The 24,699-nt window shown below is 31.4% G+C and overlaps 2 long non-coding RNA genes across 3 annotated transcripts in view; both read left to right on the plus strand.

The window, feature by feature from the left end:
* LOC142229808 (uncharacterized) overlaps positions 1-24,699 on the plus strand; it is a 47,562-nt gene that overhangs the window by 677 nt on the left and 22,186 nt on the right. The window contains exon 1 of one of the 2 annotated variants that reach the window (XR_012720497.1): positions 4,391-4,737. The exons of the other annotated variant lie outside the window; for it this stretch is intronic. This is a non-coding gene — a long non-coding RNA (uncharacterized LOC142229808). Of the gene's footprint in view, positions 1-4,390; positions 4,738-24,699 lie in introns of those variants that run through there. 2 annotated transcript variants of the gene reach the window in all.
* Positions 1,053-1,375, plus strand: LOC142229855 (uncharacterized). The gene is made up of 2 exons (XR_012720511.1): positions 1,053-1,122; positions 1,186-1,375. It is a non-coding gene; the product is annotated as an uncharacterized LOC142229855 (long non-coding RNA).

Genomic DNA, 24,699 nt, shown 5'->3' on the forward strand with positions numbered 1-24,699 from the left:
ATGTTTTCAGTCAGGTTCTATAGGTAAATCACTCATCAAGTTATTCGTGAGTCACGACATTTTTCGTGAGTCACGATATTTTTCGTGAGTCATGACATTTAAAAGATTTTCGTGCGTGAGTGTGCGTGAGTATACATTTTCTTTTCGTGAGCGTGCGTGACCGTGAGTCCTACCAAAAAATATCGTGCGTGAGTGTGCGTGAATAAGATTTCTTCGTCGTGGGTGTGCGTGAGCGTGAGCACAATATTACTCACGTGCACACCTCTAATTAGTAAACATAGGCATTTGTGACGTAAAATAGAAATAGGTTTGGGAGATAAACTATATTTCCATTTTTAAGAAAATTAAGGGGTACAAATTTATGGGAGTTTGAATAGAAATGCCTGTCTTTGCACTTGCAGAGTTACTATCGCAATGGACTGAATAGTCTATGTGAGCCTGACAATAAATCGCGCTGCCACTTTAATCCACTATGCCACTAATATTGAGTCCATTAATAAACAAGTAAGTAAAGTATAAAGTCTGGGGGGGGGGGGGGTCGACTATATCATACCCTAAACCACCCCTACTGAATTAGTAAACATAAGCATTTGTGGGGTAACATTAAATTCTGCAAACTTTAAGAGAGATCAGTTAATAAATAAGGTTTCTATAGCCCGATTTGGTAAAATCGAGCTTTACATGTGTTTTAAGGTATAACATGTAAATACACGGATGAAAAAGACTGTTTTTCATATGTTTGGCTATAAGCATTATATGTTTGGAAAACAAATTTTTAAACACAATATTTTTGAGTGCAAGCATATAATGTTCATAAACTAGCATAACATGTTTGGGACATATATGTTAATATGTTAGAACATATTATGTTTGGGACATAAAATGTTTTTAAATATAATATGCTTGGATGCAAACATATATTAATTTAGAAATAGCCTATAAACATATATGTGTTTGGTAGCTTGGAGCGCTATTTAAAAGGGAGCGATATTGAATTAAGTTGGTGGTTGTTGCTTGTTATTACAAAATTAACATTTTATTTTTCCTTGGGCAATTGATAAGCTACTTCTTTGATCCTTACAAACTGTGTGGTCCGCTGTTCGAATCCCCGTCCGGCAAAAGGTAAAATTAAAATAAAAAAAATCATACAATTGAATAATTTCTTCTACAATGTTTGTATTACAGAAAAAGGTGCTAAGAACTAAAAAATCTCGTGGAAGTGAGAAAGATGTGGGGGAATATACAATTGGGCAGAAACAAAATTTTGAGCATTCAGGTCGAAAACCTATGTTGTTAGCACCTATATTACCTGTTTATTTTCATAATTCATTATGATTGTAAATATATAAATAAATAAATAAAATTTTGAGCACAATATTGTTTGGGAGAATTTTTTTTAGCATATAATATTTTTGGGTGCAAAATGCTTCCAAACATATTATATGTTCACATAATAACATATTGTTTTTTGGAAGACAACATTATTGAATTTGGATGCAAAAATACAAAATGTTTGGAAATTGACTACCCAAACATATATTGTTTAGACCAATATGCTTTCAAACATATTATATATTGGAAGAGATCAAACATATAAATGTTTGGGCAATAGCCAAAAATGTATATGCTTGAAGCAAAATATGTTTGGGAGTATATGTTACAGAAGCGATTTTTCGTGAGCGTGTAGGCATGGTTGTTAACGGTCATGTACTAGCACACTGTACCAAATTTCATGTACTAAATTTCAACCAAATCCGATTTGCTCTACCAAGGGGCTCCGGAGGTCAAATCTGGTCATATATTAACACCACGAATCAACCGAATCAGATGAATTTTGGTCTTCAAAGAGGCTCCGGAGGTCAAATCTCGGGATCGGTTTATATGGGGGCTACATATAATTATGGACCGATATGGATCAATTCCTGCATGATTGTTAGAGACCATATACTAACACCACGTATAAAATTTCAACCGCATCCGATTCGGATTTTGCTCTTCCACGAGGTTCCGGAGGTCAAATCTGGGGATTGGTTTATATGGGGGATATATATAATTATGGACCGATGTGGGCCAATTTGGCATGGTTGTTAGAGACCCTATGCCGACACCATGTACCAACTTTCAGCCGGATCGGATGAAATTTGCTTCCCTTAGAGGCTCCGCAAGCCAAATCTGGCGATGGGTTTGTATGGGGGCTATATATAATTATGGACCGATGTGGGCCAATTTTTACATGGTTGTTAGAGAGTAACACCATGTACCAAATTTCAGCAGGATCGGATGAAATTTGCTTCTCTTAGAGCATGCGCAAGCAAAATCTGGGGGTCCGTTTATATGGGGGCTATACGTAAAAATGGACCGATATGGCCCATTTGCAATATGGGGATATGATTTTCTATACTTTATTTTAAAGACGCTTTGTAATTGAAACATGGCATAATTTCTACTTGAATTCGAGTCTAAGTTTGGAAATTTAAGTTATCGTTAACACATTTTTAAAGGACTTGATAGCACATGAGGGAAAAAGCTAAATAAACGAAATAATTAAAATTTGTTTCCTATTTGAAGTACGCAATACTAAAATTTAAAAGAGAATTGTGTCTTAACATACTTCAATTCTCCGCTTCTTTGGCTCGGAATCAATATCAAAATCATTAGTGTAAATTCAAAATCTTTGGAACCGGGCATATGTCCCATTTGCAATGTCATCTAACCTACATCAATAACAACTACACGCAAAGAAAAAAAACGTTTGGAAACGTATACCGAAAACGTTTTTCTTTTGTTAGAGTTTTTTGAATTTCTTTGAAAATGTTAAACTTTTATCACCAAAAAAATTTGTTTGTTACAAAATTTTGTATTTTTTCAATAAAAAAATTTTTTGAACCAACAACACAGTCCATTTCGTTTATATCAAGCACTGTTCTTTTCTGACTTTAAGTTTTTAATAAGACACATTTTACAGTTCATAGTAAAAATTTAATATAGTAGTATGTAATGTTGAACCTCTTTTCGGAATCTTTCGAACATATCTGGAATATATGTAAAAAAAAAAACTTGTTGGAGTTCGGTCGAAGCAGGGCTCGAACCCACGACACTTGGCATGCAAGGCGGACGTAGCAACCACTGCTCCACGGTGCCCAACTAAATATTTGTTTCTGTTAAATAAAGTTTGTTTTATCGGCTCATGATCGCCGCAAGCTATGCTATATTAATATTACTTATATGGATATTGATGACAATAACAGCTACGTAACTCAGTGGATAGTGTGCGGTTCGATTCTCCGTCCAGGGGAAAGGTGAAATTTTAAAAATTTATAAAATCGTATAATTTCTTCTACATTGTTTGTATTACAAAAAAAAGGCGCTAAGAACTAAAAAACCTCGTGGAAGTGAGAAAGATGTGAGGGAAAATGCAATTAGCCAGAAAAGATTGTTTTTTGAGTTAGTCTTTATGAAATATTTTTACAAATAAACTTCCTTACAGCGAAAAGCAAATTAGAAGCGAACTTTGTCTAAAATTTCGTTTGGGAGGAAAGAATTATTTTTTTGCGTGTACCTGTACCAAGTTTAAAGTCCACAGCTTGTTTCGTTCGGAAGTTGGCGTGATTTCAACAGACGAACGGAATACAACGAAATGTTTTTTCAGGTTCCAAGCAGTTTTGTTCAATTTTCCATACATTCATTCAATACAATTCATTCTTATCCATAGTGGATGGTACATTAGTTTCAGTCCAGGAAAAGTTTAATGTGGTTAAAATTAATTTTAAACGTTTAGCCAAAAATCAGCATATTTTTCAATTGTTAGTTCGGCATAGGCTTGGGCAAAAAAAAAGACTTTGGGACGGACACTAATTTTGTTCAATGGAATTCATATTTGGTGCAAAATTCTAATTACAATACATATTATGTATAAAGTGTGGTTCAGGCATAATGTACGATAACACATAAAGTTTATAGGGAATTAGTTTTAAAATTTTATATATTAACATAACTACCTACAAAAATTACAATCGTGTGGATATAACAACTAATAACCTGATTATGAGTTCACAAAACAAGCATTATAAGTCTAGTTATATTGAATTAAATCGTTTATTGTATATACATATGTACCATTGATGATTTGCAATTTGAAACTACTGTTTGCTATACTGGCAAAAAAACTTATCGAATATGTTCATGGAAACCACGTGAATTGATTGAAAACTTGAGACTTTAACTCGCTGTTTTCTACCTGCGTGCACATGACAATATAATCCACATAAATACATAATATTGTTTTTTGTACATTTATTTATCTATACATAAATATGTTTAGCACATTCTCGTATACGTCAGCCAAAGATATTTTGCATTAAAAGAAACTTTTTTTCTTCATAGACTCGATTTTTGGCTCTCGACAACGTTGCCCCCAACATTCAAGAGACGAGCCCAGAAATTCAACCAATCCAATTTTAGATGGAGCCGTTAAAATCTCATTATCTTTTCGATAATGTTGTTGTTATTTTTCATTCTCTTAGCGTATTTGTTTTTTCACATACTTTGTATTCTACACACGGAGAGAAAAAACTATATAATTGGCAAATTGATTGAGAAAGAGAATATGGAAGAGCGAGCGATAGAAGTTATATCCAATACATATAGTGAACATAAATCAAAGGCTTTTTAGTACCAAGTCAACTCAAACAAGGCAATAATATCAGGTCTATAAAGGAGGATGGGGGAGATTTAAAGGTAAGTGATCCCACTCTCTTAAGTATGTCTCTTTTGACATATGGTGTGCAAAAAGAGCCTTCACTCTCTCTTTGTTTAACAATATTAGAGTGTGATCGAGACCAAAGTTTTGATTTAAGCTTTCAATGGTAGGGTGTTCGAGACGAATGTATAATAACAGTGTTTACTTATGGAGTGACTGGTTTCGGGGTTTGCATTAGGTAAATTCATATATACAAGAAGGACGTATGTGTGTTGGTATACAAAAAGGGGGTATGTACCTCATGTTTGCCCCCAACAGGCAAATATATCCGTCAAACATTGCATGGGTGTGTATAAAAAAAAAAAAAAACATTTATGTATGTATATATGTATGGGGGTATGTCATGTTGGGTTTTTGCGTATATCGCAAAGTGAGCATATGTATGAATTTCTTTATGTGGGTATGTATGTATGTAATTGTTTTTTTATTTCCATTCGCAAAGATCGACGAAGTACGTTTGTTTTCTCTTGATTTGTTGTTGCAAGTCGCTAAGTTTTCGATATCGTACGATAGTCGTTATTATTGTTTTTGCTGTTAGTAGTGTAGAGTGTATATCGTTGTTATTTTTCTCGTGGTCTCTTCTTAATTTGTTTTTTCCTTTCCATTAACTTGGGTATTAGGGAATGTCTGTATGTGGCTGTATGGTGGAATGTTCTCGATGTTGTAATTAAAGAGGCCTTAATGGTCTGCACACTCAAGATATTCTCACCATAGTAAAGATGCGTATTGGGAATATTGTTAGTAGTTTTTGGTAATACTACTATGGATGGCTTAACATTTTATTATAGCAACTACAATACATTTATAATACATGAAATATGAGTAAATTGTTTAAATTTTAGTAATTCTGCATGGTGCAACGTCAACGGTTCAAATACAGGCGTGCGACAATTGTTGAAATGACAAGAACTAACACCATTGTAACGTGGTTTTTTCATCGGCTGAGGTAGATCTGTGATTCCGAGCCGAAAAAGTGGAGTGGAGCCACGATCATTAAATTAAAACATACGATCCAATCTTGTTTACAAAATAACAGTCCAGGTTTTATTTTTTGTTTATTTATATATTGGTTGTAATTATCATGCAAAATATGCTGATTGTCGAGCAACTTTCGCCTTGGACTGATTGAAAAGTATTTGAATTCGTCGACAGTTCGTTCGTTGACGATCTGGTTCCGCTTTACTGGGGAGGAAATGTTTGAAGATCGGATTTCGGGAAATGAGATATCGGGTTTGTTGATTCGGTTCGTCGCTCTAACTCAGTTGTTTGAATTGATTCGTTGGTTTAGTTGGTTCGGCTCGATTCGTCGATTCATCAAATTCGGCTCGGTGCGTCCGTCACCTGACTTGGCTTCGTTGATTCGGTCTGCGGTTTGGGTGGGGCGGCCCAAGACTACAATGGTGAGGATGCAATTAAGATGAAGCAAGCTAAATGCCGGAATGAGTCAAAGGTTAGGTTAGGTTAGGTGGCAGCCCGATGTATCAGGCTTACTTAGACTTTTCAGTCCATTGTGATACCACATTGGTGAACTTCTCTCTTATCACTGAGTGCTGTCCGATTCCATGTTAAGCTCAATGACAAGGGACCTTTTTTTATAGCCGAGTCCGAACGGGGTTCCACATTGCTGTGAAACCACTTAGAGAAGCTTTGAAACCCTCAGAAATGTCACCAGCATTACTGAGGTAGGATAATGCACCGCTGAAAAACTTTTTGGTGTTCGGTCGAAGCAGGGATCGAACCCACGACCTTGCGTATGCAAGGCGGGCATGCTAACCATTGCACCACGGTGGCTCCGTGGTGGTTTTTCGTAGTGGTATCAGTATAGTGACAGAAGAATGGCTATAGCCACGATAGACAATACTTCCTATGATCAATCTGTTACAAGATGTCAGTAGATCGTATCATACACCTGACCTTGTGCGATTTTATTCGTTTCCAAAATATTTTTTAGATGTGAGCACAATAATATCTGCAAACAAAGGCCCCATGGCAGAATGACAACACCCTTGATTAACATTCTTAAAAATCACGTAAATACATATACAGGTATGAATATGAACATAAATCGACCAGTTCACATACATATATCAACAAAGTGCAGACATGTCTGTGAATTAAATTATTCTTTTCCTCGTTGGTCATCACAATTTTTGGGAAGATTTTGAAGAGGTCAATTTATTGCATATTTTTGTTATTTAATTTTGTTTTATGGACAAAGGAAACGAAAAAAGGAAAGTCGTCAAACTTTTTTTGTCTGTCTGAACTTGAATGGTGATGATATTGTATTGCCTTCAATGACGTTTTCTTTCTGTTTACAAACTACGTCGTATTTTTCTCCGTTGGACTTATATAATACGTAAAGGTCGCAGAACTCGCATGCAATACTTAAATTGTTAATTATAAATAAACTCAATTTAATGAAGAAAGGTCCAAGGAATATGAACAATTTAGAGCGTGTTGTTATATTAAGCAAATTCCATCAGGAATTGCCATGGGTATTTGCCCGGTGTGATGTAGCGTAGTTGGGCAATATATTTACTTGCCTCGCTAAATATAATATTTTCTTCTCCAACTAAGAGGTACTTCATAAATTTTCTAAAGAAACAAAATTTTGACAAAATTTTCTATAAAAATAAAATTTTGAAAAAATTTTCTATAAAAATAAAATTTGGACAAAATTTTCTATAGAAATAAAATATTGGTAAAATTTTTTATAAAAATAAAATTTTGACAAAATTTTCTATAAAAATAAAATTTTGACAAAATTTTCTATAAAAATAAAATTTTGACAAAATTTTCTATAAAAATAAATTTTTGACCCACTAATATCTAAGGTTGTCTCAATCTCACGATAGGTAACATGTAATATCAGTTGACACACAGCATCAATGGTTTCCAGAAGAACAACTGATTTTCGATGTCATTCACGAAATTCGTCTTGGAGTGAACAACGGCTTCGGTTGAATTCACCATACACTAGTAGAAAAAAGTACGTTCAAAAAATCGTGAACGGACGTTAACAAAATGAAGCGGAAACGTTCACGAAAAATCGAAGAGGAATGTTTACGGTTTCGTCCACGGGTGTTCACTGTTTTATGAACGTCTTTCGTCTTTGGCCATGAAAAGTCTAAAAATATTTGATAGACGTTCTTTTGGCAAACACTGTCGGTGGTGCAATGGAGCAGACAATCTAGGTTCGAGGTAAAACAAAGGACTGCATAGTCCGTCAATATACCTTAGCTAACGATTATATGTGAGACTGTCGCCAAGTCGCCAAGGGTTGATGTCTGGATATTTTTTATACAAGACTGTATTTATAACGTACTGCTTCTCAGTCTGATTGCCTCTTAGTCTGATCACCTTATTTCAGTTACGAAAACAAAAACAAAAATTACAATATTAACCTATATGCAGACAATACACAATTTTATTAGATGCTTAACTTTTATTTCAAGCAAACTGTTTGTTGCAAAAAAAAAAAAACAACAAGAGTATTTTTTTGCATTGGTTTTCCATACAGTATAATTATGAAAATTATTTTTAAGCGAATAACAATAACAATAACAACAACTTTTTATGGCCAGTTTTCGTTCGAGAAGTTTTCGCAAAATAATAACAGCTTTGGAGCCAGCTCACTTGTAAAACCTGTTCTGACACACCTCCTTAACCAAGGCTCAGAGACAAGTCCAATGACCGACCGCATTTTATTTGTGACAGCAATCGATCAAGAGCTTTTGATCGAACCACCATCATGTGAATGATGTTGGTGATCATTAAGACTCGACACAAAATAAGAAGAAAAAAACATTTTTCAAACTACAAAAATATTTGTAAGCTATATCTTCCATTCACTTATTGTTGCCATTTCGAAAATATAGAATATAAAATTGGCCATTAATTACGGTTGCCACTCGAAAAAATTGAAGCTTTGCATCAAATTTTTGTATAAAATGTATTTCCATAGAAAATTTTGACAAAATTTTAATTCTATAGAAAATAAAATAAACTACCAAAATTTGAAGAAAATATTACCAAAAATCTACCAAATTAAAAAAAAAAAATTTGAAGCTTTGCATCAAATTTTTGTATAAAATGTATTTCCATAGAAAATTTTGACAAAATTTTAATTCTATAGAAAGTTTTGTCAAATTTTACTTCTATAGAAAATTTTGTCAAAATTTTAATTCTATACAAAAAATCGACAAAATTTTAGTTGTTAAAATTTTGTTAAAATTTAATTTCTATAGAAAAATTTGACAGAATTTTAATTCTATAGAAAATGTTCTCAAAATTTTGTTTCTATAGAAAATTTTTATAAAATTTTATTTCTATAGAATTTTGTTTTTCAAAATTTTATTTCTATAGAAAATTTTGTCAACATTTTATTTCTATAGAAAATTTTGTCAACATTTTATTTCTATTGAAAATTTTGTCAAAATTTTATTTCTATCGAATTTTTTTTCAAAATTTTATTACTACAGAAAATTTTGTTACATATTTATTTGAATAGAAAATTTTGCCAACATTTTTTTTTATAGAATATTTTGTCAAAATTTTATTTCTATAGAAAATTTTGTCAAAATTTTATTTCTATAGAAAATTTTGTCAAAATTTAATTTCTATAGAAAATTTTGTCAAAATTTTATGTCTATTGAAAATTTTGTCAAAATTTTATTTCTATAGAAAATTTTGTTACAATTTTATTTGAATAGAAAATTTTGTCAAAATTTTATTTCTATAGAAAATTTTGTCAAAATTTTATTTCTATAGAAAATTTTGTCAAAATTTTATTTATATAGAAAATTTTGTCAAAATTTTATTTATATAGAAAATTTTGTCAAAATTTTATTTCTATAGAAAATTTTGTCAAAATTTTATTTCTGTAGAAAATTTTTGTCAACACTTTATTTCTATAGAAAATTTTGTTAAAATTTTATTTCTATAGAAAATTTTGTCAAAATTTGCTCGTCTCCATCAACATTCGTCGTTTGTCTTGTGTTGTCTTTCTAATATTTGTCCTTAATCAACTAAGCTGGATAGTCAATTTAAATACATTTGGGTCCAATTTTACATCCAGGTAATTTGTTCATTGATTGGACTATAATATAATGTTGAAACTTTAAAGGCTATCTCAGTTTATATATACCTTCTGGAAGGCAGTAGCACTTCGGTTTTCCGAGCTGCTAGGCTTAGTCCATGAGGGTGTTTGAGTTCTGAGCATTAATTGTCGTAGTTTTCGTCGAACACCATCGTTGTCACTGGGGCTTATTACTGCTGCTTTGTAATCTCGTCGTAGCTTATGTTCCATAAGCCAGTTGCAAAAATGGATCCTTGCGCCGCCTCCGAAGTATATTTATATTTCTCTGTCCTTTTGAGGTATTACCTCAGTAATTTTGGGACCTGTACCCTCGAAAATACGGCAGAATTGGATTCTAACAAAATATGCCATTAACTTGTAATCCATGTAATTAAATTGAATTAAATTAAATTTAATCGGTTCGTTTGTTTGATTTGGTTATAGTTTAAGCATTTGTATATTTCGCTTTGTTTTGACTCCTTCTCTTGTTACATAGTCTATGGAAAATATTTTCTCCTTATCTTTTCCATAGAATTGCTAATTCAACTTTTTCCGCTACGGCTGGTTGTTTTCAATTTCCGTTGAAAATATTCCAATATGAAAGCAATGAAATTTTTTTTATTAATTCGTTACAATTCCTCTACTTGTTTTTCCTCATTTGGGGTGCCAAATGTTTGAAGGCCGCACAATGCACACGAATTGATTTTTTTAATCACTCGTTATCAGATCAATCACAATGTCACGTGTTTCAGGTTGGTACGATCGCACATAAATAGAAAGAAGAAAAACAAAAACAGAACATCTGATATTGGAAGGTGTATTCAAATTGTTTACTCAATATTTGTGTGACATGAACCGAAGTACTTTGTAGTCTATTAGACATTTTTGCAACTATGCATTCGTCGAAAGCTATGCGAGACCCTCAGGCTAACACGATTAGTACGGTAGGGAGATAGCATTTCGGAATGCAAGATTAAATCAAAAGTTCTAATTTGACAAAATTTTCTATAGAAATAAAATTTTAACAACATTTTTTAAAGAAATAAAATTTTGACAACATTTTTTAAAGAAATAACATCTTGACAAAATTTTCTATAGAAATAAAATTTTCATAAAAATTTTTATAGAAATAAAATTTTGACAAAATGTTCTATAGAAATAAAATTTTGATAAAAGTTTCTATAGAAATAAAATTTTGACATAAATTTTCTATGGAAATAAAATTTTGACAAAATTTTCTATGGAAATAAAATGTAGAAAAAATGATCTATAGAAATAAAATTTTGACATGAATTTTCTATGGAAATAAAATTTTGACAAAATTTTTTATAGAAATAAAATGTAGAAAAAATTTTCAATAGAAATAAAATTTTGACAAAATTATCTATAGAAATAAAATTTTCACTAAATTTTCTATGGAAATACAATTTTGACAAAATTTTCTATAGAAATAAAATTTTGACAACATTTTTTATAGAAATAAAATTTTCATAAAAAATTTTATAGAAATAAAATTTTGACAGAATTATCTATAGAAATAAAATTTTCACTAAATTTTCTATAGAAATAAACTTTGAAACCATCAGAAATGTCATCAGCATTACTGAGTGGGATAATCCACCGCTGAAAAACTTTTTGGTGTTCGGTCGAAGCAGGAATCGAACCAACGACCTTATGTATGCAAGGCGGGCATGCTAACCATTGCACCACATTTTGACAAAATTATCTATAGAAATAAAATTTTGACATAAATTTTCTATGGAAATACAATTTTGACACAATTTGCTATAGAAATAAAATTTTGACAACATTTTTTAAAGAAATAAAATTTTGACAACATTTTTTAAAGAAATAAAATTTTGAAAATTTTTTTATAGAAATAAAATTTTGACAACATTTTTTATAGAAATAACATCTTGACAAAATTTTCTATAGAAATAAAATTTTCATAAAAATTTTTATAGAAATAAAATTTTGACAAAATTTTCTATAGAAATAAAATTTTGATAAAAGTTTCTATAGAAATAAAATTTTGACATAAATTTTCTATGGAAATAAAATTTTGACAAAATTTTCTATGGAAATAAAATGTAGAAAAAATTATCTATAGAAATAAAATTTTGACATGAATTTTCTATGGAAATAAAATTTTGACAAAATTTTTTATAGAAATAAAATGTAGAAAAAAATTTTCAATAGAAATAAAATTTTGACAAAATTATCTATAGAAATAAAATTTTCACTAAATTTTCTATGGAAATACAATTTTGACAAAATTTTCTATAGAAATAAAATTTTGACAACATTTTTTATAGAAATAAAATTTTCATAAAAAATTTTATAGAAATAAAATTTTGACAGAATTATCTATAGAAATAAAATTTTGACAGAATTATCTATAGAAATAAAATTTTCACTAAATTTTCTATAGAAATAAACTTTGAAACCATCAGAAATGTCATCAGCATTACTGAGTGGGATAATCCACCGCTGAAAAACTTTTTGGTGTTCGGTCGAAGCAGGAATCGAACCAACGACCTTATGTATGCAAGGCGGGCATGCTAACCATTGCACCACATTTTGACAAAATTATCTATAGAAATAAAACTTTGACATAAATTTTCTATGGAAATACAATTTTGACACAATTTGCTATAGAAATAAAATTTTGACAACATTTTTTATAGAAATAAATTTTCATTAAAATTTTTATAGAAATAAATTTTCATTAAAATTTTTATAGAAATAAAATTTTGACAAAATTTTCTATAGAAATAAAATTTTGACAAAATTTCTATAGAAATAAAATTTTGACATAAATAAACAAAATTTTGACAAAATTTTCTATAGAAATAAAATTTTAACAGAATTATCTATAGAAATAAAATTTTCACTAAATTTTCTATAGAAATAAACTTTTGACAAAATTTTCTATAGAAAATTTTGACATTTTTTTATAGGAATAAAATTTTAACAAAATTTTCTATAGAAATATAATTTTGACAAAATTTTCTATAGAAATAAACTTTTGACAAAATTTTCTATATAAATAGGTTAGGTTAGGTTAGGTTAGGTGGCAGCCCGATGTATCAGGCTCACTTAGACTATTCAGTCCATTGTGATACCACATTGGTGAACTTCTCTCTTATCACTGAGTGTCTCCCGATTCCATGTTAAGCGCAATAGCCGAGTCCGAACGGCGTTCCACATTGCAGTGAAACCACACAGGGAAGCTTTGAAAACCTCAGAAATGTCACCAGCATTACTGAGGTGGGATAATCCACCGCTGAAAAACTTTTTGGTGTTCGGTCGAAGCAGGAATCGAACCCACGACCTTGTGTATGCAAAGCGGGCATGTTAACCATTGCACCACATTTTGACAAAATTTTCTATAGAAATAAAATTTTGACATAAATGTTCTATGGAAATACAATTTTGACAAAATTTTCTATAGAAATAAAATTTTGACAACATTTTTTATAGAAATAAAATTTTGATAAAAATTTTTATAGAAATAAAATTTTGACAAAATTTTCTATAGAAATAATATGTTGACATGAATTTTCTAGGGAAATAAAATTTTATATTTGTTGTTTTGATCTCAGCTTTAAAACCATTGTGTTGACTAATCTAAAAGAGTAGCTTAACCAACAGAGGAAAAGAATGTTTGTCAAATTTATTTGGGCAAAGCCCTTAGACTGCAATATGGCTAGATGGACGCACGTTTCGGAATTACTACATTCCTCATCAGCATCCTCTACTTGCAGCAAAACTATCAACCAATTATCAGAATAAATTCAGGCAGTTCACTAAAACCATGGTGAACCACACTTGAACCTTCCGAAAAAAGGTTTATGATAGCCGGCTTATGCCGAAATAAATTCATACAAATATTTCTCTTTTCCTTTGCCACCATCAAATCATCGATTTGAGTGCAGTTGGCTGGGTTTATTTTGAGCGTGCTTCCTCTTACTTCATTCGTGTTTTGTTTTTAATTGTGGGTTTGTACTTCAATCATATTTGTTGTTTTGATCTCAGCTTTAAAGCCATTGTGTTGACTAAACTACAAGAGTAGCTTAATCAACAGAGGAAAATAATGTTTGTCAAATTTATTTGGGCAAAGCCCTATAGACTGCAAGATGGTTGGATGGACGCACGTTTCGGAATTACCACATTCCTCATCAGCATCCTCTACTTGCAGCAAAACTATCAAATAAAATTTTGACAGATTTATCTATAGAAATAAAATTTTCTATAGAAATAAACTTTTGACAAAATTTTCCATAGAAATAAAATTTTGACAAATTTTTTTATAGGAATAAATTGTTAACAGAATTTTCTATAGAAATATAATTTTGACAAAATTTTCTATAGAAATAAACTTTTGACAAAATTTTCCATTGAAATAAAATTTTGACAAAATTTTTTATAGGAATAAAATTTCGACGAAATTTTTTATAGAAATATAATTTTGACAAAATTTTCCGTCAGAAGAGATTTTTTTCAAATTGAGGATAGCTGTTTGTTGCTGTAAAATATTTTACTTATATTAAAGAAAATATTAAAATTTTCTATAGAAAAAAATTTTGACATACATTTTCTATAGAAATATAATTTTGACAAAATTTTCTATAGACATACATTTTCTATAGAAATATAATTTTGACAAAATTTTCTATAGAAATAAACTTTTGACAAAATTTTCCATTGAAATAAAATTTTGACAAAATTTTTTTATAGGAATAAAATTTTGACGAAATTTTTTATAGAAATATAATTTTGACAAAATTTTCCGTCAGTAGAGATTTTTTTCAAATTGAGGATAGTTGTTTGTTGCTGTAAAATATTTTACTTATATTAAAGAAAATATTAAAATTTTCTATAGAAAAAAAATTTTGACATACATTTTCTATAGAAATATAATTTTGACAAAATTTTCTATAGAAATAAACTTTTGACAAAATTTTCCATTGAAATAAAATTTTGACAAAATTTTTTTTATAGGAATAAAATTTTGACGAAATTTTTCCGTCAGTAGAGATTTTTTTCAAATTGAGGATAGGTGTTTGTAGCTGTAAAATATTTTACATTTTATTCTTCTTGGTTAAGATCTGTTTCTGTTAAGAGAATTATCCAATGGAAAAACTGAAAATTTGTATTTTCGCTGAAATGAACTATTAAAGAAAAGTAAACGTGAAAACGGGTCAATTTAGTTAGATACTGCCAATTTAATACTGACCTTTACTGTGAAATAATTTCGGAGGAATTCAATTTAAACGTTGCCCCTTTATCTGCGTACATTACTGATTTTGACAGTGTATCCCATTGATATGGAAATGACGAAAATGGCTAACCTTCATATTGATCGATCGACGGTTAACCTTCATATTGATTGATAACCAAATTTTATTTATTAGTTTTTAGAATAAATTTTGGTTCATAAATACATTTTCATTTCTAGAGCATTTATTAGAAGGTGAGGTAAAAGGACAAAACGACTTTATAGAAAAGTTTATAGTCTTTTGGAAAATTGGAAAAAAGACTGTACAAACGCATTCAGGACATGAAATCTTTGGCCTCACTACATTTTTTTTCAGTGTGGTTGGTATTCTGTGGAGATTTTCAAATCCATTAAACCTTTTTCTTCCCAAGATACGGTGATTGATTTGACCATATTGCACCATCATGGATGACGAAATCCTTCTCGTTGAAATGGTTAATGCAAAATAGACTTTTTTGTTTTGTTTTTCTTTATTTTTAAATAAAATATATGTATGTATTTTATTGCATATACTACATATGTTTATATTGTATTGGTCTATTATTATTTAGATTTCAGTATATGTATGTTTACCATCAACATTCTTTTGCATAGGCAAGGTCGGTCTGTTTTCTTTGCAAATCCCGTACCCTTCCGCCAATATAATGGCAATAGGAAGTGCCAAATGAATGAATGATTTGTGAGTGAGAAAATTAGCCAACTATTTGTTTTGTAAACAAAATCTTCAAACTATTGCATATATCGATGTATCAGTTGCAGTGTTGCCATATTATTGCCTAAAGGCAAGTGCTATATTTGGTTTTTGCTTTGAAATTTTCACAGTTACTTTATTGAAATACAAATTAATTTTACAGCAGATAATTGTAGTCAATTGATACGTGCGGTCTACATTTTGTTAAAAGTTAATATTTAGGAATATGTTTTGTATCTGTATTTTAATTATTTACAAAAAAGTAACCACGAAAATGAAGTGAATAGCAACTAGAAAATCTAACAAAGTAGTTGTTATTGTTTTCCTGGCAAGATAGTGAATTTTAGTCTTTACAAAATAAAATTGTCAATTTCACAAAGAAACGAAAAGTTAATAATTATACCCACCACCTCAGAATGGTGGTGCGTGTACAATTGGTGTGTCATTCCGTTTGTAACACATCAAAATATCCATTTCCGACTGTAAAAAGTGAAAGGTGAAATTCTAAGCCGACCTAACGATGTCCGTCTGTCATTTGTATTCACGATACAGATTTCAATAATGAAGTTATCGTGTTGAAATTTTGCACAAACTCGTATGTAGACAGGTCAAGTTTGGGCTATATCGGTCCACGTTTTGTCTGCTTGAGGGCATGATAGCCGCAATTTTTGTACCATTTGCTTGAAATTTGAAATCTAGAGGTATTTTCGACCAATAAAGAGATACGCAAAATTTGGTATATATCGGTTCAAGTTTCGATATAGACCCCTATAGACTGATCTCCCGATTTAAATTCATGAGGTCATGGAAGCCGCATTCAATTTGCATGCAATTTGAAATATAAAGGTTAAGTCGTTTTTATACCCCCCACCATAGGATGGGAGTATATTAACTTTGTCACTCCGTTTGTAACACATCGAAATATTGCTCTAAGACCCCATAAAGTATAACATATATATTCTGGGTCGTGGTGAAATTCTGAGTCGATCTGAGCATGTCCGTCCGTCCGTCTGTTGAAATCACGCTAACTTCCGAACGAAACAAGCTATCGACTTGAAACTTGGCACAAGTAGTTGCTATTGATGTAGGTCGGATGGTATTGCAAAAAGGCCATATAGGTCCACTTTTACGTATAGCCCTCATATAAACGGACCCCCAAATTTGGCTTGGGGATCCTCTAAGAGAAGCTAATTTTATCCGATCCGGCTGAAACTTGGTACATAGTGTTAGTATATGGTTTCTAACAACCATGCAAAAATTGGTCCACATCGGTCCATAATTTCATATATCCCCCATATAAACCGATCCCCATATTTGGCTTGCGGAGCCTCTAAGAGAAGCAAATTTTATCCGATCCGGCTGAAATTTGGTACATGGTGTTAGTATATTAGTCTCTTATGACCATGCATATAGGTCCAGATTTGACCTCCGGAGCCTCTTGGAAGACCAAAATTCATCTGATTCAGTTGAAATTTGGTACGTGGTGTTAATATATGGCCTCAAACACCCATGCAAAAATTGGTCGAAATCGGTCCATATTTATATATAGGCCCCATATAAACCGATCCCCAAATTTGACCTCCGGAGCCCCTTGGAAGAGCAAAAACCACATAGTGGTCAGGGTATAATAACTTAGATCTGCCAGAAAATGTGTCTACTAGAAATATTGATTTTTGACCATAAAAAAAAACATAAAATATATACTGATCGACTCAGAATCACCTCCTGAGTCGATCTAGCCCTTGGTGTCCGTCCGTCCGTCTGTCCATGTATTTGTTGTTCGTAGGATTCCGGTCGCAATTATTAACTGATTTTGATAAAATTCGGTACATGGCCTTTTTTTGCCATTAAGTCAATTTTAAAGATTTAAAGGAATAAGGGAACTAATGACAAAGACTTTTTGATAATTTATAAAATGATTTGAAAAATTAGAGTTTTCACTTGTTCAAAACATTTGCAACTAATATTAAGTGTCACATATATTTAGCTAGTAAGGAAAGTCTAAAATCGGGCGGGGCCTGCACCACTTTGTAAATCCACATTTTCGATACTATATAAAATCCATCAAATGTGTTGGATGCTACACCCTCAAAAAACCGCTTCTCTAACATATGTTCCAAACAAATTTTGCAGGAAGCACATATTGGTTACTGCCGAAACATTAATATGTTTGTTTTATGTGAACATATTATATGTTTTGAAGCATTTTGAGCCCAAAAATATTATATGCTTGGAAGAATTTTCCTCAAAGAAGATTGTGCTCATTCCCTCACAAAATTTTCACTTCCACGAAATTTTTTAGTTCTTGGCACCTTTTTCTGTAATACAAATAATGTCGAAGAAATTATTCAATTTTATAAATTTTTTAAATTTTACCTTTCGCCTGGACGGAGAACACACTACCCATTGCGCTACGTAGTTGTTATAGTCTCCAGTAAACAAATATCGCCATTAGTTACATTTATATAGCATAGTTTGCAGCGCCCACGAGCCAATGCAAACATAACATTATTTAACAGAAACATACATTTGTTGGCCACGTGGAGCAGTGGTTAGCATGTCTGCCTTGCATGCAAAGGGTCGTGGGTTCAATCCCTGCTCCGACCGAACACCATTTTTTTTTACTATATTAAATTTTTATAATGAATCTTCGAAATGTGGGTTATTAAAGATTTACAGTCAGAAACAGTGCTTGGAATGGACTGTGCTTTTGGATAAAATATTATTTTTTTATTGCAAAAATAACAATTTTGTAACAAAAAACTGGTATAAAAGTTTGAAATTTTGGAAGGAATTCAAAAACTCTAACAAAGGAAGAACGTGGAGTCGAGTATAAACATACATGAATAATTTTATAATATACACATACATTTATTTAGGCGTAAATGCACTTAAAACTTATCGTGTTTTGTGCTTAATTTAATTTTACCTTAAAGGCCGGTATTAAATTGGCATTATCGCTCTAAAATGACCGGGTTTTGCCTTTTACTTTTCTTTAATAATTCATTTTAAAGAAAATAAACTTTTTCAATTGTTTTGGCTGCAAAACTCGAACTTAATGCCCGCTTTTATATTTGAAGGTGTCCGTCAACTCCTCTTTGACTACTTATTAATAAAGAGGAACTAAACTTTGTTTTTATATATTGTACTGTTTAATTTTTCACTATTTCCTCCTTTTTTCATTTTACTGTCCCAACTCTAAAAAGAGTATAGTGCCCTTTCGTTATTTTCATGAAGATATCTTTGTAATTTTTTATATTTTCCACCTTTTTTTGAATTTCCTTTGTCTGAATATTTTGACATATGCTATTGTCACACTGGGCAAATATTTGACAGAATTCAAAAAAGAATCCGTCGGCACAGCTAAACCAGAAAACATATTTAGCTCATATTGGATATATAACACCATGGTAGGATTATTTACCAAAAACCGTATCAAGATATTTGGAAAATGGTTCTGAAAAAAATTTTGACACTCATAAACAAAACACATGTCCACACATACGCAAAATGCTGCTCTCAAGGCGAAAACACATGCTGTGTGTTTTTTTTTTTCAAATGTCTATTCTCTTGTTTTCGAATGTCTATTCTCTTTACTCCGAATACTCATTCCATTTCTTTCTCTATACTCTCTCTCTCTCTGTCGCTCTCTGAATTAAATATCACAACATATATATGTTTACTCGAAATTTGTAAATTTTTATATGTTTACATTCACAAATATTATTTTTATGAAACATTCATGCCCCAAGCATAATATATTCTAACATATTAACATATTTGTCCCAAACATTTAGTGTTAGTTTAGGAACATTACATGTTTGCACTTAAATATATTGTGCCCGAAACACATTTTGTTTATATTGGAACATATGAAAAACATATTTTTTTTAACAATGTATATATAAAGGTTTTTGTCCCAAATATATAGATTTAAATCTGACACCATCTGAACAAAATTTATAATCTATAGACTTAACATTTAAATCGGCTAATGCCCTGGGATGATACACTATGCTAGTAAAAAGAAATGGGAAACATTTTAATCTGAACCAACTTTGAGGCAACTACGCAAACATGTATTTATGATAGATATGTGTTAGAAATAAATGAAAATTTGAGTCAGTTTTACAAGTTTTCGACTTGGCAGTGGCGATTTTATAAGGAAAATGTTGGTATTTTGGCAATTTTATATATATATATATATATATATATATATATATATATATATATATATATATATATATATATATATATATATAGAAATCTGAACCGATTTGAACCAAATTTGGTGGATAGACTCAAAAATCCGCTGGCAAAGTAATGACCTCTGTTTTTTGGGATGCGCATGGAATAATTTATATAAATAAATATATATTTCTATATATATATATATATATATATATATATATATATATATATATATATACCGATTTGAACCAAATTTGGTGGATAGAGTCAAAAATCCGCTGGCAAAGTAATGACCTCTGTTTTTTGGGATGCGCATGGAATAATTTTTATCGATTCCCTTGAGAAGGGAAAAACCATCAACAGTGACTATTATATGGCTTTTTGAAGGTCGAAATCGCGGCAAAACGGCCCCATATGAAGAAGAAAAAAGTGTTGTTCTACCAAGACAACGCACCGTGCCACAAGTCATTGAGAACGATGGCAAAAATTCATGAATTGGGCTTCGAATTGCTTCCCCACCCACCGTATTCTCCAGATCTGGCCCCCAGGGACTTTTTCTTGTTCTCAGACCTCAAAAGGAAGGGAAAAATGTGTGTTTCTTTGTTAGACCGGGGACTCATCAGCCAACCTGTTATGTGGTCATATTACGGAATATCGGGCGAAAGATATATATGAGAGCTATATCTAAATCTTAACCGTTTGTTTCAAATGGGTTAAAAACAGATTAAAAATTAATAAAATAGTGCAAATTATTTAAATTTTTACGAAAATAATTCTAAATCTTTTCTAGAAAAATTGCGCATTTTTGGAAATATTTAAAGTCAAATGTTCCAGACAAGCGTTATAATGCATTAAAAATAATAAAAATTTTCAAAAATTATGTATTCGTCAAAATATCACAAAATTTCTTTATTCACATCCAAATCACTGGATTCGCATCACACCTTAAGAAGTGATGCAAATTCAGTGCAACGGCTGTTGAAATGGTGGACATCAATACTCAAGCATCCTCAATTTTTTTTTATCGGAAATCCATTATTTTACTACCTTACACGTGTGCTGGAGGTCATGATCGCGCTGAATAATCCATGCAGACGGCATTTCCCGGAATGCTTATGGCAATATCATCACTCGACTCTACAAAACACCCCAGACCATAATTTTGCCCCCACCATTATTGACGGAACCGTTTGTATTTCTTGGATTAGATTGGAGTTTCCTTTCAGCCTTCGTACTAAATTTCTACCATCCGATCCATGAAAGTTAAACTTTGAGTCGTAGGAAAATATAACACATTTCCACTGCTCCTCCATTTAAGATATTTTTGTGAATATTGAAAGCGCTTTAACGTATTTTTCTTGGAAATAAATGGTTTTTGACATTTTTGTATAATCGCACTCCCACTTCTGAAGCTCTACATCTGATCGCTATCATTGATAAATCCAGTTTAATAAAATTTTCGACTCTTTTAAATGATATTTGAGTGAATTTTTGCATAGTTCATTTAATTATATGATCCTCTTCTGATGTGTCTTAGGGTTTCTTTTACCTCAGTGCAAAGTTTTGGTGCATCCTCTGTTTATAACTCGAGACGCAGTTGACTTGTAGGCATGTACTCTTCCGAAATTAATTTTTCTGATACCCCAACTTTAAAATCATCAATATTTTGCTATTTAATATGTTTATTATATTTATTACTGGCCATTTTATCGAATTATTCTAAAATTGGAGCATAAATGCCTATGGCGATCAGTTTATGGCCAAATTAGGCAATGAACTTAACGATATTCCCACAGTGCAAATTTGTACGTTTGGTCGATCTTCTTATAGGTTCTTATAAATATATCAGGTAAAAAATATAAAAAATAATGTTCCTAAAGAAGAAAATATTACAGGGTGCAAGGTAGTTGCAAATGTTTTGAACAGGTCTAATCATACGATTCTTCAACTTTCGGGAAATATCAATATTTTATAACAGCCCACACGCAGAGAAGGAATATGATCACCCCAAACATGTTTCAAGAGCAAAATGTTATTTTTAGACGGAGAACATGGAACATGTTTGTCGCAAAAAACTTGTTTTCTCGCCAAAATCTACATGATTGCCGAAATCAGATACATAATTTCTGAGAAAATAACATGGTTGCTATAAAAATGATACATGTTTACCGCACATTTTGCTCTTAAAACATGTTTGAAACGATCATATTCCTTCTCTGGGTGCATTCCATAAAGATTATTTTTTAAGTGGAAGCTAAACAATAAAAATATTATTGTGGAAGATATACATATATCAAGTTCATGGTAGGGCTAGTTGCAAATGTTTTGAACAGCACTGTATATATCGGCCGATTTTCACAAAAGTGCCCATAAGTCCCCTATATATCAATTGATCTTACTCAAAGTTGGGCAAATCTAATATTCTATAGTATTTACTATATGCCCAAAAAATCATCGATCTTACTCAAATTTAGTACAAAGTAACAGTCTATGGTATCAACTAAACCTGAAAAATTTCAGCGAAATCGGTTCAGATATATCTCCCATATATATGTAGTTGCAGATTTCCCCTTATAACCTTATTTTTGGACCATAGTGACCTAATTTATTAACCGATCTTACTCAAATTTAGCACAAGGTAACTTTCTGTGGTATCAATCAAAAATGATTTCATCATCTAAACTATAGCTCCTAATATGAGACATTTCTGTTCAAATTGTGATAAAACTTCCTAAACATATACCCCTTACGGCCATTTTCATGTAGCTCTGTTAGGCTTTAACTGCCAGTTAACAGAAAGTAAATTCCAAATATCTTCTCCGGTTAGGTTAGGTGGCAGCCCGATGTATCAGACTCACTTAGACTATTCAGTCCATTGTGATACCACATTGGTGAACTTCTCTCTTATCACTGAGTGCTGCCCGATTCCATGTTAAGCTCAATGACAAGGGACCTCCTTTTTATAGCCGAGTCCGAACGGCGTTCCACATTGGAGTGAAACCACTTAGAGAAGCTTTGAAACCCTCAGAAATGTCACCAGCATTACTGAGGTGGGATAATCCACCGCTGAAAAACTTTTTGGTGTTCGGTCGAAGCAGGTATCGAACCCACGATCTTGTGTGCAAGGCGGGCATGCTAACCATTGCACCACGGTGGCTCTCCGGTTAACTTTAACTGAAAATTTTTTGATAGTTAGAATCCTAACTGGCATATGGAGTATATATATACGCTAGATGGCAGCTATGTCCATAATACGGTTTAAAAGTTCGTTAACTAACGTCGCACTAACGGAGCTTCATGAAAATGGGGGGTTAATGTTCTTAATTATGCGAATGATCTTTATCTTCCAAACCTATACCAATGACACCGCAAAAATGCTTATGTTTACTAATTCTGTAGGGTTGGTTTAGGGTATGTTATAGTCGGCCCCACCCGACTATCTAATTTACTTACTTGTTTTTCTATAATTTTAGTTGTGGAATATCTAGAAGAATTTAGTGTAGGGAATACTAAACATTTCGCCTATCGTTATGCGACAGGGTTGTGTTTCCACGAGGTATCGATAAGTAGATGTATTTGTATTTATACGTGATTTTCCAAAGTAAATACACGCAGTGTGACGCACATTATAGTTTTTTTTTGCATAGAACACTTTGCTGATTACGATTCTTAATACAAAAATCCCTGGAACAGAAGGCGAAGGGAAAGTAGGCTCATTCCTTGGCATGAGGAACGCTTTTAACAATTACTGCGGTTGTCTTTCGTACTGCAGATAATAAATAGATGGTAGGTGGTATCATCATTTCAAAAAACGAAATGATAAAGCATTTGCACAACATTCGCACATACATAATTCCTCTCCTATAACATCAACAACTGTACGCCCTAAAAGAAATTCTTTAGGCTGATAAAAGAAAGTGAACGATCAACGGCATAGACCCGTGACTGTGGATTCCCATTCGGTAAATTCATCGGTGTTTGGCGATCATTGTTGTTGAGTCAACATTTCTCCTTTTGCCTTTAGTACCAGTATCGACCAGCCGGCCGGCCGGCCAGCCGGTCTTGGCATTGATAATGAAAGTAATCTATTTCTGAAAAAAAAAAAAAAAATAATCGCTATCTTCTACTCTGCTAGGTAGCTGTTGCTAATTTTCGGCATTAATAAATTAATTTCATTACTGACCTTGGCGGGCTCATTTTATAACAAAAGACATGAACGTATATTTATATATACAAATACATATATATTATCATTTTATAAATATATAAATTCTCCAACTATTCGGGCATATGAACTGATTGTTTCATTTCTAATGGAAATTTCGTGTCAGTTTTTTTCTTTGTTAAAAAATCGAATACACTGAACAAAATCTACTCTTTGGGAAAAAATAAAGATACATCAAGGAAAAATACAATATTTTTTATTAAATTTCTATAGAAATAAAATTTTGACAAACTTTTCTATAGAAATACAATTTTGATAAAATTTTCAATTAAAACATAAATTTTTGACAAAGTTTTCTATAAAAGATAAAATTTTCTACAGAAATAAAATATTGACAAAATTTTGTATAGAAATAAAAGTTTGACAAAATTTTCTACAGGAATAAAACATTGACAAAATTTTGTATAGAAATAAAATTTTGACAAAATTTTCTACAAAAATAAAATTTTGACAAAATTTTCTATATAAATACAAT

The sequence above is a fragment of the Haematobia irritans genome, chromosome 3, assembly GCF_050003625.1.
Source record: "Haematobia irritans isolate KBUSLIRL chromosome 3, ASM5000362v1, whole genome shotgun sequence".
In the NCBI taxonomy this organism is placed as follows: Eukaryota; Metazoa; Arthropoda; class Insecta; order Diptera; family Muscidae; genus Haematobia; species Haematobia irritans.